This window comes from Erpetoichthys calabaricus, chromosome 18 (assembly GCF_900747795.2).
Source record: "Erpetoichthys calabaricus chromosome 18, fErpCal1.3, whole genome shotgun sequence".
Lineage (NCBI taxonomy): Eukaryota > Metazoa > Chordata > Cladistia > Polypteriformes > Polypteridae > Erpetoichthys > Erpetoichthys calabaricus.
The window spans coordinates 79,996,594-80,009,064 of record NC_041411.2 but is presented as its reverse complement, the minus strand read 5'-3'; the positions used below and the strand labels follow the sequence as shown (position 1 = coordinate 80,009,064).

The 12,471-nt window shown below is 44.0% G+C and overlaps 1 protein-coding gene across 1 annotated transcript in view; it reads left to right on the top strand.

Moving 5' to 3' along the window:
- The first annotated feature begins 2,705 nt into the window (after positions 1–2,705).
- LOC114668530 (protein FAM3D-like) overlaps positions 2,706–12,471 on the top strand; it is a 36,697-nt gene continuing 26,931 nt past the window's right edge. The window contains exons 1-2 of the mRNA XM_028824324.2: positions 2,706–2,869; positions 11,876–11,968. The gene's annotated coding sequence lies outside the window, so the exon portion shown is untranslated. The remainder of the gene's footprint in view (positions 2,870–11,875; positions 11,969–12,471) is intronic.

The following is a 12,471-nucleotide window of genomic DNA, read 5'->3' as shown; positions in this document are numbered from 1 at the left end:
GGTCTCTCCATCATAGATAGATAGATATGAAAGGCACTATATAACGGATAGATTGATAGATAGGAAAGGCACTATATATTGGATGGATAGATAGGAAAGGCACTATATAATGGATAGATAGATAGGAAAGGCACTATATAATGGATGGATAGATAGGAAAGGCACTATATAATGGATGAATGGATGGATAGAAAAGGCACTATATAATGGATGGATAGATAGGAAAGGCACTATATAATGGATAGATAGGAAAGACACTATATAATGGATGGATACATAGGAAAGGCACTATATAATGGATGGATAGATAGGAAAGGCACTATATAATGGATAGATAGGAAAGACAATATAATGGATGGATACATAGGAAAGGCACTATATAATGGATAGATAGATATGAAAGGCACTATATCATACACAGATTCATAGATGTATGCCTACTATACCATGTCATTAATCTAAAATATAGTGCCTTTCCTATCTAGATAGATAGATATCCATCCATTTTCCAACCCACTGAATCTGAACACAGGGTCACGGGGGTCTGCTGGAGCCAATCCCAGCCAACACAGGGCACAAGGCAGGAAACAATCCCGGGCAGGGTGCCAACCCACCGCAGGACACACACAAAGACACCCACACACCAAGCACACACTATGGCCAGTTTAGAATTGCCAATCCACCTAACCTGCATGTCTTTGGACTGTGGGAGGAAACCCACGCAGACACAGGGAGAACATGCAAACTCCACGCAGGGAGGACCCAGGAAGTGAACCCGGGTCCCACCATGCCGCCCCTAGATAGATAGATTATCTATCTATCTAGATAGGAAAGGCACTATATTTTAGATTTATGGTATAGTCATAAATAAAGCATTACATTAGAAAGATAGGAAAGGCACTGTACAATAGAGTTGAAGGGTGGTCTTACATATTCATGACCTTTCCAATGCATTTGACATTTTAACCCTTTCTAATTTCTATTGCAGTTTATAACTGATAGAAAGTGTTCTGATAAGCAAATTGAGTTCCCACAGAAGTTGTTGATAATCCTAAGTGGCCCACGTCAACAGCCATGGACACTGTGAGAGGGACTTTAAAGTCGCAGTGCTTATGGGCAACTTCAGAACACAGCAAGAGAGAAAAGAATGGGAAGTGAAACTCATGCTAAAATTGAACACATTACAACATGGTTTGAATAGAGACATGGGTCTTCTGGCCAGATATGAGGACTGTTTGCGTCTCTCAGACTGACACAGACAACCTGTCTACAGACCCACATTGTTTTGAAAAACTCATTGGAAACTTTAAAGGACTTTGTTGGACAGTTACCTTATCCAAAGATCTTGACCATACATTGTTCTTCTCTCTTGTTAAATGAACCCTAGCTTGAAGGAGTCTAATTTTTTACATTTAAGATTTCTCACTTAAAGATTTACCAATGTTGTTTTTTGTCCTAGTGTGTATTGTGAGGAACAGCCCGGACACAGACAGGCAGACATCATTTTGTACCCAACACACATCTTTTTACACTAATATATACAATCTTAAATGCCACACAACCCCAAAACTCCCCCAAAGTCCAGGCCAATCCACACAATGCCTCTCTTCTTCAGGCCGCCTCCTGTCTCTCCTCCAAGACCTCATCCAACTTCCACCCGATTCCAGCCCCCTCGCGGAGGGAGGCGGCCCCTTTTATGAGCACCCGGATGTGCTCCAGGTGTGTCCCGGCAATCTCCCACAGACACGCCCCAGTGTGGTGGAAGTGCCGGCTGCGTACCCGGAAGCACTCCGGGTGTCCCCACTCGTCTCCCCCCTACCCCAGCACTTCCTGGTGTGGCGGAAGTGCTGGGGTCCAGGGTTCTCCAGGTATGGTGGTGACCATGGGCCCCTACAGGGTTGTACCCGTGGCCCCCAAAGGAACCAGGGCGGTCGCCCCCTCGTGGTCTGGAGGAGGCGTGAGCCCTCCTCCAGTCTTCCTGGGCGTCCCAGCTGGGTGCCACCCCCAGCCACGTGCCACAGTATATAAAAACAGGGAAGTCCAGTTTCTTTATTAAATCTTTGCCTGAAGAAGGGGCCTGAGTTGCCTTGAAAGCCTGCATATTGTAATCTTTTGTAGTGGTCATTTTGTTTGACTTTTCACTACATTCATTATGGCGAACACGGTACAACGCCCTCATACTACTGATAATCCTCTTTAGATACAAATGTTCTTCTAACGAAGATAATGTCCTTGTTTTCATTTCTGTAATATTCATGTTCTGAGGAGTGCCAGCTGCCTCTCCTAACTCTGTCGTCCCCTCTGGCCAGAGACACACATCCTTTGGCGATGTTCACTTTCCGTGTTTGGAACTCACAGGTGACGAATCCTGGCTCGGCCACCACAGATCGGGTTAAGGTGTCCCCCTGTGATCTTTCCCTTTTTTGTTTCAGTAGTTCCTGCTTGCTGGCAAGTGACAGGTGGGCTCATTTATCTCCAGAGTATTAATGCATACCTTCAGACTTTGAGCAGGTGAATGTAGGTTTTTTGGTTTTTAATTTATGACAGGAAACCATGGCAGGCAGTGTGCCAAGACACCTTGTGTGTGTGTGTGTGTGTTTGTGCTCCAGGATGAGGAAATCTCTTTAACTGACTCCTCCCGCTTGTCCCACATGGCCAGGCCCATCGTCTCTGATGACAGACGCTTTCACATTTCAAGTGTTTCCTGCAGGCGTCACTCAGGTGGGTTGGCTCGCTTTCCTTCCTTGTCCCCACCCGTGACGTTCTGTTCCTGCCAAACAGGTCACAGTGAGAGAAGCAGCAGAGGCATTTGGAGCAGCACTTGTCCAGGCAGTCGGAGACAGGGGGGACTCGACAGCCCCCTTTTGAGGTAAGACAGCCTGTAATCTCTGAGGAGAAACGTCAGCTCTGCTTGGCTTTTGCTCATCCCTTGGGATTAGCATCTGGAGTATGTGGCAGAGACTTTTAAAAAAAATGAAAGGAGCTTTCACAGGTGGTGCAGTGGTAGTGCTGCTGCTTTCCAGTAAGGAGACTGTGGAAGGTTGTGGGTTCGCTTCCCGGTTCCTCCCTGTGTGGATAGCGCTTTGAGTAATGAGAAAAGCGCTATATAAATGTAATGAATTATTATTATTATTATTAACTGTGAAAGTTTCTGGCTTTTTCTTCAGCTTTGTTTCATTCTCTGCAAACATGGCTGGCATTAAAGTGTTCAGGTGGGTTGTAAATCAATGCTTATGGTCTCTGTGGTCAGTTCAGTTTCAGGGTCTACGGTGGGACATCTTGTGCAGTGGTGTCCTTGGTTAGTCGGACCAGCAGGGATTATTGTGTTAAAATACAAGCACTGCTACTCAAACACGGTGGGCTGGCGGCTGACAAGGAGTCAGGGTTCAAACTTCTACACAGTGACTTGGCCAATGGCAGCTCTTTGACACTGCGATGGCCTGTAGAAAGTTGGCCAACCTGCCACCCAGTCATAACCTGTCTTGTTGTATTGTTTGTGGGGTAGCCTACATGTTGGAAGGAGCATGTTATTATTATATACGCCACCAACCAAAAGTCTGAACACACTCATGAATGTTAAATGTTTTTGATAGAAATTGACACTTTTTTTTAAATCAAGATATCATGAAATTGATTTACAAATGGCAGTGAACCACACAGACCGCCACTCACCATCTTCAGGATTATTTCTTGATTGTCTGTGTGTGTCAACGTCTCCTCTGCTTATTCTTTCTTAGTCTTCGTCGCTTACTTCTCTTAGCCGCAGTAGTTACCCGCAGACCCCCGGTCACATTAATTTCTCAATATTTCTCATTCTCACATTCTGTTTCCCCTCCACACTTGATGCTCAATTGCTTGACGCTCAGCAGATGCCGCCGGAACTTCTTTTGCTGTTTGTCATGTCAGTCATTTGCTTTCACTTTACCATAAGGAACCCACAAGCCCCAGGTCAGTTTGCAGAGGCTGGTATTGCCTCACTTATTTTTTTTTGCATTGCCAGAACATATCCGGCCATAAGCTTTGAATTAAAACCAAGAAGAAGTGAAGAGCGCTATACAAACATAAACTAAATATGGTCAGCCAAGGTTCAAGTGAAGAAAACTGAAAACACGGAGTTCAGAATTGCTGCATCCACTGAGAAAGCATGACATGGAATAAACTTGAAGATACAGAAGGTCATCTCCACAAGTCACACAATTCTGATACACATACTTTTGAGTGCATAGATGAAGTTTGTAGCTCCAGTAGTTACATATTTGCATGCATTTCTCCAGTCTTTCTTGTTCCCACATTCTGCATCCCGCACTTGACACTCACCAGATGGTAAAGACTTTTCTTCTTCTTCTTTCTGTTACACTGTTGCTCGTCATATTATCTGGCTCTGCAATTGGCTTGACACTAAGCAGATGTCACTGGTCTTTTTCTTTTCATCGTGTCACTTCATTTGCTATCACTTTGGCAAAAGAAGCCCACGAGCCCAAAAATTTGCCAAGGTTGATGATACTTTACCAGAATCTATCAGTCCGTAAGCTTTCAATCAAAACCAAGATGAAGTTTCTAGCTTAAAGTAGTTACATGCGGACCCCCAGTCACATGCATTTTTCAGTCTTTCTTGTTCTTGCATTAAATATCCTGCATTTATGCTCAGCAGATGCTTTTTTCTTCTTCTTCTTCTTCCTATTATGGTGATCCTCATCATGTTGTCTGGCTCTGTGATTTGCTTGATGCTCAGCAGATGATGCTTTTTTTCCTTCTTCTTATTATTATGGTGATCCTCGTCTTGTCTGGCTCTGTGATTTGCTTGATGCTCAGCAGATGATGCTTTTTTTTTCCTCCTTCTTCTTCCTATTATGGTGATCCTCATCATGTTGTCTGGCTCTGTGATTTGCTTGATGCTCAGCAGATGATGCTTTTTACCTCCTTCTCTTCTTCTTCCTGTTCTGGTGATCCTCATCATGTTGTCTGGCTCTATGATTTGCTTGACGCTCAGCAGATGTCGCTGCTCTCCCCTCCCGAACCCCATACAATATCACGTCACTTTGTTTGCTGTCACTTTTCCATAAGAAGCTCACTAGTGCAGGTCAGTTTGTCGAGGTTGGTACTACCTCAATTTATTTATTTATTTATTTTTTGCATTACCTGAACATTTCACGCCATTTGCTTTGGATCAAGACCAAGATGAAGTTTCTGTGTACCTGAGGCAAAGCAAAGGGTCTGATTGCTTGTGTCAAAGAGATGTTTCAGGGTTTTAGTTTTATTTTAGTTAAGGTCAGCAGCCACACCACCTGCACTTCACAACAGTTCATTCCACTTGAAGCTCGTCCAGTACTTGGATGGGAGACCAACCAGGAAAAGCTTGGGTTGCTGCTGGAAGAGGTGTTAGAGAGGCCAGCAGGGGGCGCCTACCCTGTGGTCTGAATGTGCATCCCAAATGTCCCCCAGTGCAGGGACAAGGGACACTGTGCTGTGAAAATGGCACCATCCTTAGGATGAGGCCTAAAAACTGAGGTCCTGACTCTCTGTGGTCATAAAAGATCCCTGGGCATCCTATGTAAAGAGTGTGTTGGGGGGGGGGGGGGTAATCCCAATGTCCACCATGGCCCCTGATCACCCCCTGTCTCTAATCGTCTCTCTCTCTCACCCCTTCACCACCTATATAGCTCATGTGTGGTGAGCGTACTGGCACCAAAGTGGCAGCCGTCACATCATCCAGGTGGGCACTGTACATTTGTGGTGGTTGCAGTCGACCCCCCACTCCCTGAGTAGTGAGAGAAGCGCCATATAAATGTAAAGCATTGTTGTTATTAAATTTGCATACATTTCTAAAATCTTGTTTTTGCTTTGTCATTCTGGGGTATTTGCGTGCTACTTAATGACGAGAATATGAATTTAAAGGATTTAAATTAATGACAGTAAAAATATGAACTTGACAGAACAGTGGCTTTATAAATGACATCTCAATAGCAAGCGCTTGAACAATAATACTCTAAAATAAACAGAGATCCTGCAGAAAAGGAAAAGAAATATCAGCCAAGGAACGTCCCAGATGCTGAAACCTGACCAGCGTTCTTGTTAGGGTGTTGGCGCTTTGTGAGTGAAAGCCGCAGAGCCGGTCTGTGACAGGCTGTCATTAAGGATGGCTGCCCCCCTCGGCCTAATGCTGCTGCTGCTGCTGCTGCGGCACAAAGGAGAAGCTAAAACAACATTCTCGGCTCAAAAGGATTTCCTTCTAAAAAGATTCAAACAACAGAAATTAAAAGGCCACAGACAATGACCTTTCAACTGCACGAGTGCGTTGGTGGCTAAAGCCTTCCAGCGGGGTACCAAAAAAATGTCCGATCTGCGCCATGCAGGTACCAAGTACAACGGCGTTCATCTGCAGATGTTGTATCCATGTGATCAATCTGTTTAAGATGTTCATATCCTAACTGATGGCACACTCCATACAGTCGTGCTGTCTGTCCATCTCTGACACGTGGAAGGAGGAGCCGTTTTCAATCCTCAGTCACACCGCGTCATCTCCTCGTGGGACGCCTGGGATGGTCCGGGTTGGTTCCACGATCCCTGGTTGTCTCCAGGAGCCTCTTGAACCCGGATGACATACCCGAGGATGAGCCGGGCAAATGATTGGCACACGCAGTCAGCAAGGGGTCGGTGCAAACTGTTGGGGGAGGGGGGGGGGGGGCATTTATATTTAAAAAAAAAAAAGTGTCCAAAACGCACTCACTCTGCGGAGAGAGTGTCGACCTCGTAACTGAGAGGTTTACTGACCTCGGCGGTGACGTTCCTGTCTCTGGTGACTCTCTTCCTATGGAGTCAGTAGAGGGACTGGGAGAGCATTTGGGGGGTCATGAGGTCGCTTGAGAGGGGTGTAAAAAGAAGGTCCAAATCTGTAGAGTCCTGGTGCTCCCTGTTTGTGAGACATGGGCGACCTGAGATGAAGACTCGACTCCTTCATGTGTGCCTCTTTGAGTGGTGGCTCTGAGGCTTAGGGGTCTGCACTGGCAATCGGAAGGTTGCTGGTTCAAATCCCGTAAAATGCCACAAAAGGGACTCTGCTCTGTTGGGCCCTTGAGCAAGACCCTTAACCTGCAATGGCTGAGCACTTTGAGTAGTGAGAAAAGCGCTATATAAATGTGAAGAATTAGATAGATAGATAGGAAGGAAAGGCACTATATGATAGATAGCTAGCTAGATAGATAGGAAGGAAAGGCACTATATGATAGATAGCTAGATAGATAGATAGGAAAGGCACTATATGATAGATAGATAGATACTTTATTAATGCCAAGGGGAAATTCACATTCTCCAGCAGCAGCATACTGATACAATAAACAATATTAAATTAAAGATTGATAATAATGCAGGTAAAAAACAGACAATAACTTTGTATAATGTTAACATATTATTTTTATGAATCCTTGGGTCCCGCTGGTTTGACTTTGTGTTGCTCATGGAGTCCCAAATGAGGCACATGACCTGCATTGTGAGGGAGCGTCAGTTACAGCACCATTCCCCGAGGGTGGTCCGGCTCGCAAGACCCTCATTGTTGAGGACCCGAGTGGATGGACCAGGCTAAGGGGATACCCATGTAACACCTGGCTGCGGCAGATAGAGATAGAGAGAGATCTCTGGAGGGCAGAAATCGCACCAGAAGTTCTCACCTCAAAAGAAGGCTCTAGGAGTCGGAGGAGAGGCAACCACAGTAATTAGCTTTATTGCAACAAACAATGTGGCGGACTCAACCCAATTAGGCCAACCAAACTGAGCTGAGCCCTGAACAAGCCAGAAGTTACAGTTAATACAATCATTTCTTATCACCCTGAACTCGCTCAAGACCGCTCATTCGCTGCTTATGTGACTCCTTTCTGCAGCTGGCCCTTTCACGTTTTTATGGAAGCCACCGATATTCTCCATGGTTTGAGATTCACCTCCACCTCTTGCTTCACTTATTTTTCTGGCCAGCTTTCAACTTGTAGGTGCCCCCCCCTCGCTCCGATCTCGGGCGGTCTCTATCTATCCTTTTACCCCGTCTCTATTCTTTGGGTCGATAAGATAGTAGTATCAGCCAAGCTTTAATTAAAAATGAAATGTGATTTGTTTGGCATACCCAATTTGTGCCAATGCTTTACACTAAATTTGATACTTATTAGTTTTCATATCTATTTATGCTAATACATAAATATATAATATCCATCCATTTTCCAACTTGCTGAATCCGAACACAGGGTCACGGGGGTCTGCTGGAGCCAATCCCATACTAACTTTTATTTTCTATAAGGCAGGGGTTCTCAATGTCAGTCCTGGGGGACCCCCTGTCGCTGCAGGTTTTTGTTCCAACCAGCTTCTCTTTTTAATTGAACTCCTGGGCTAATTAAGTGAACTGATATTTCCCAAGTTCTGTGTTTAGGGAACAATATAGAAATTAGAAAACTAAGTGTGTTAAAAGAAAAAATATTAAAATGTACCAAGCAGTTATATAGGAATAGTGTATTTTTTTTTCTTTTTAAAAGTATTTTCATTTTGATTTGTTCCTGCCTTGTGCCCTGTGTTGGCTGGGATTGGCTCCAGCAGACCCCTGTGTTCAGATTCAGCAGGTTAGAAAATGGATGGATGGATGGATTTTCATTCTACTTTTCAAGGTGTTCTAATTGTTTAAATAATCCATTATTAACTAATTAGTGGGTCGGTTGCTAAAGTAGTTGCAGCCTTTGATTATTCAGTGTGTGATTTGCCAGCATGTCTGATCATCCATCCATCCATTTTCCAACCCGCTGAATCCGAACACAGGGTCACGGGGGTCTGCTGGAGCCAATCCCAGCCAACACAGGGCACAAGGCAGGAACCAATCCCGGGCAGGGTGCCAACCCACCGCAGAGCCACAGTGCCGCCTTTCTAATAACTGACGTCCTCCCCATCCTTACCCCGGACAGGATCTCTGCAGCCCCAGTGGGAGACGCAGTCAACCGTAACACGGCTCGGGTGCGAGTCTCCAGGCCCTCGGCATTCAGTGGGACGCCATGCCGAGTCTTACTCCATCTCCCATCCACACTGCACGGCCTTAAGGCGGGAGCCCACACGGAGCGCTGGGTCGGCCCTACTCCCTGATCGCTCAGCAGGAGCGCCCCCTGTCCCTCAAGTGTCAGCCGTGCACTGCAATTGGGGCCGTCATGAGAAGGTTCTAGCTGCAGCTTGCAATAAATAGGCCTACCTATGAGATATATCAGGTAATGTGAATTTGTGAATTTCCCATCGGGATTAATAAAGTATCTCTATCTATCTATCTATCTATCTATCTATCTATCTATCTATCTATCTATCTATCTATCATATAGTGCCTTACATATCTATCTATCTATCTATCTATCTATCTATCTATCTATCTCTATCTATCTATCTAATGCCCAAGATGTCAGTCACAAAACGCCGTTTGACTGAGGTAACCCTCCTAACAACCCTAATCTTAACCACAGTGTAACGGGCCGCAAATGTCAATAACAGTCTACTACGACTGTTTATTAGGTGACTGACGTTGAGGGCGTTTCGTGATGTTTGGGGTCTTACGTGACTGACCTCATAGGTACTGGGGTCTGCAATTACACCGTGGCCGGCTTATTAAGTGTTGTTGCCAATCGCCACCTAATATGAAGTTATATTCGACGGCCTCTACGTAGCGACATTCGCCCGGTCGTGCACTTTACTCCCAAATGCACAGCTTTCCGTTTTTCCGAAAGCCAGCACTGTTGTCCACCTGCATATCGCCATTAACTTTTTGAAGTTAGCATAACCCAGTCTGCATCTACATCAATTGGATAGATAGATCAATAGATAGAGTGAAAGGCACTATATAATAGATAGATCTATGTGATGGGCGTAAGCGACGACAGGACGTCCAACGCGGACCCCTCCTTCTCCTTCAGTTCCGGGATTCGCTCTTTTTTGAGGACGCTATAGCAGCAGATGAATGGATGACGGCTCTGTTCAGTGTGCACAACTCATTACGGACTTTTCTTTTTGGTTGGTTGACATTATTCAACCCCCTTGTATAACTTAGTGATAATTTGTGGCTTTCAGGACACATTTTTTGCCCTTTTTTTCGCTTTCAATGAATCAACTTTCCTTCACTTTAATAACATTAACGAATACCACTATCTCGGCCTGGGATCTTTCTTCCCTCGCTGAGGACCGAGGCCATGGCTCTCACGCTCCGTCTTCTCCCGATTGGTTTTAATCTGCGGGAGGTTTTTGTTAAATGTGTCACATGACAATCAGTTTGGGAATATTGCTGACGTTTTGGACGACCCCATTTTTAGACGACTATTACAGGAAGGGGGGATTTCTTTTTAGAAGCCCTCGAAAATGTTGAAACATAATTTTATCAGATTTTTATTAGTCAATGATTGACATTATATTTTTAAATAACTTTTTAGGTAAAATTTAGAAAGTAACAATTTTTGCCAAAATTAGCAATCCAGACAGTCTCTATATTTTATACCACCCCTTCTGTTTTAACCAGAATGGTTTAGCCCGCTCCCTATTCACTTGAATCGTAACCGAGCAGCAGTTCAGTCCAGTCGACTGCGCTCCACACACGTAATGTTTGATTCGTTTTTTGCTAAAATTGAAATGTCAAAGCCAAAGCCAGAAGAGAAGAAAGGCAAGAAAAGCCCGAACGAGAGAATCCACCAAGGATTTGCTCTAACAGTGGTTTCCAAACTCGATACTGGGGTGGCAGCAGGTTTTTGTCCGAACCAAATTCACAATCACTGATAATAATCAATAACATGTAATTACCTGCTCATTTTTTCCTCTTCTCTTATTCTACATTTAGAAAATCACAGCAGTTTTTTTTTATATTTATAAGACACTTGGAAAAAATGTATCTTTCGGTACTCGTGTGTTTTATAACTACGCCACTCAACCCAGAAGGCGCTTGCTGTGGAGAACTGAGCTCAACCGCGTTGACCCTTTCGATGTTATACTTGACTTTAGAAACTTCGCGACAGAAGTAATGTTTCAAAAGTAATTAAAATCACATTTTACGTAGTTTTGTAAATAAACAAATGTAAAAAATGATGAATTTTTTTCTCTTGTCTGTGCCTGTGGCGGGGTTTTAACACACGAATACCATCTTTTCTAAAGCTTTAACTCCCTTTTGCTGTTATTTTCCCCTTTAGTGTGTAGTTTGCTGCCTTCATTTAACCCAAATAGTGACAACCAACCACAAGCAGAGCAGACATCCGAGATGATGAAAGCTGCAACAACTTCAGAGTCCAACCCTCTAATTAGTAAATAACTAGCTGAGACCCGCCGCTCCGCAGTAATTTCACTATAAAGTCGTCACACTAAGCTTACAAAACAAAATGTAGAACAAAAAAGAAAACAATACTTTTTCTGATGTTTTATTTCAAATAAAAAAAATGTGTTTTTTTTCCATCACATTCTTGCGTTGCTTTGTCTTTGTGTTTTCCATTCTCTCTTTCATTTTCATTTTCGGACTTCTGTGTCCCACCACTTTTAACCTCGTTTTCCATTCCCTTCTATTTGAGGACCACCACAAACACACAACGGTCCGTATCAACACAACTCCTTCTTTGCCGTCCATTTAAGCCTCCCAGAACATTCAAAATTCATATTCAAGTTTATCATTATAATGGTGGGCAACACCCCTTTCAATGGCCTTTTTTGAGGATCCACTAGTGAAAGAAGTCATTCAAAAATAACTAAAAAAAAACAGAACGTACGCATAAGCCAGAAGATAAAAACCCTGGCTGAAATAAAACCAAAAACTTGAACTTGAAAATACAGCTGACAGTTTTCTTTTTCCTGTCTGCAGATTTTCCCCCCTTTGATACGTTTGTTTGTTTTTTTGTAGAAGTAAAGGACCAGTCGCTCTCACTCCTTTGTTGAGGACCTTCTGAATGAGATGGTTGAAGAAGCATCATTAACATTAGTGGATGAAGCAGAGGTGAGTGCCGTCTCTAATCGAGTGAAAGTGAATGTAATATGAGACCCTCGGCATGTAGAGATGGCATGGTGGTGCAGTGCTTAGCACTGCTGCCTCACTGATCTGCCAGTTGGACAATAGAAGTGACAAGGCTGTGATTGGTGGGCTTGTGGACTAACTGGGGATGATTTGAAATGTTGCAAGTAAAATGACCGACATGCAAATTGCCACATACTGTATGACCCACAGTCTGCTGGATCCAACAAAGAAATTGTAGTGCGTGAGCAAAACCGACACGTGGATAACCGCGTTCACCACTAGGAAGGCATCACGGAAGCACTGGCATTTATTACTGTTTGATTTTCACTCATGTTGACACGGAAGGGAATTTTTTGGTGGCCTGTTTCAGCAAAGCTTTTCTATTTCCTCCTTTAACCGTAGAGAAAAGCCAAGCAAAATGACACCTTTTATTGGCTAACTAAAAACCACACAACTTTCTGGTTTTGCAATAGAAAGGAGTGGAA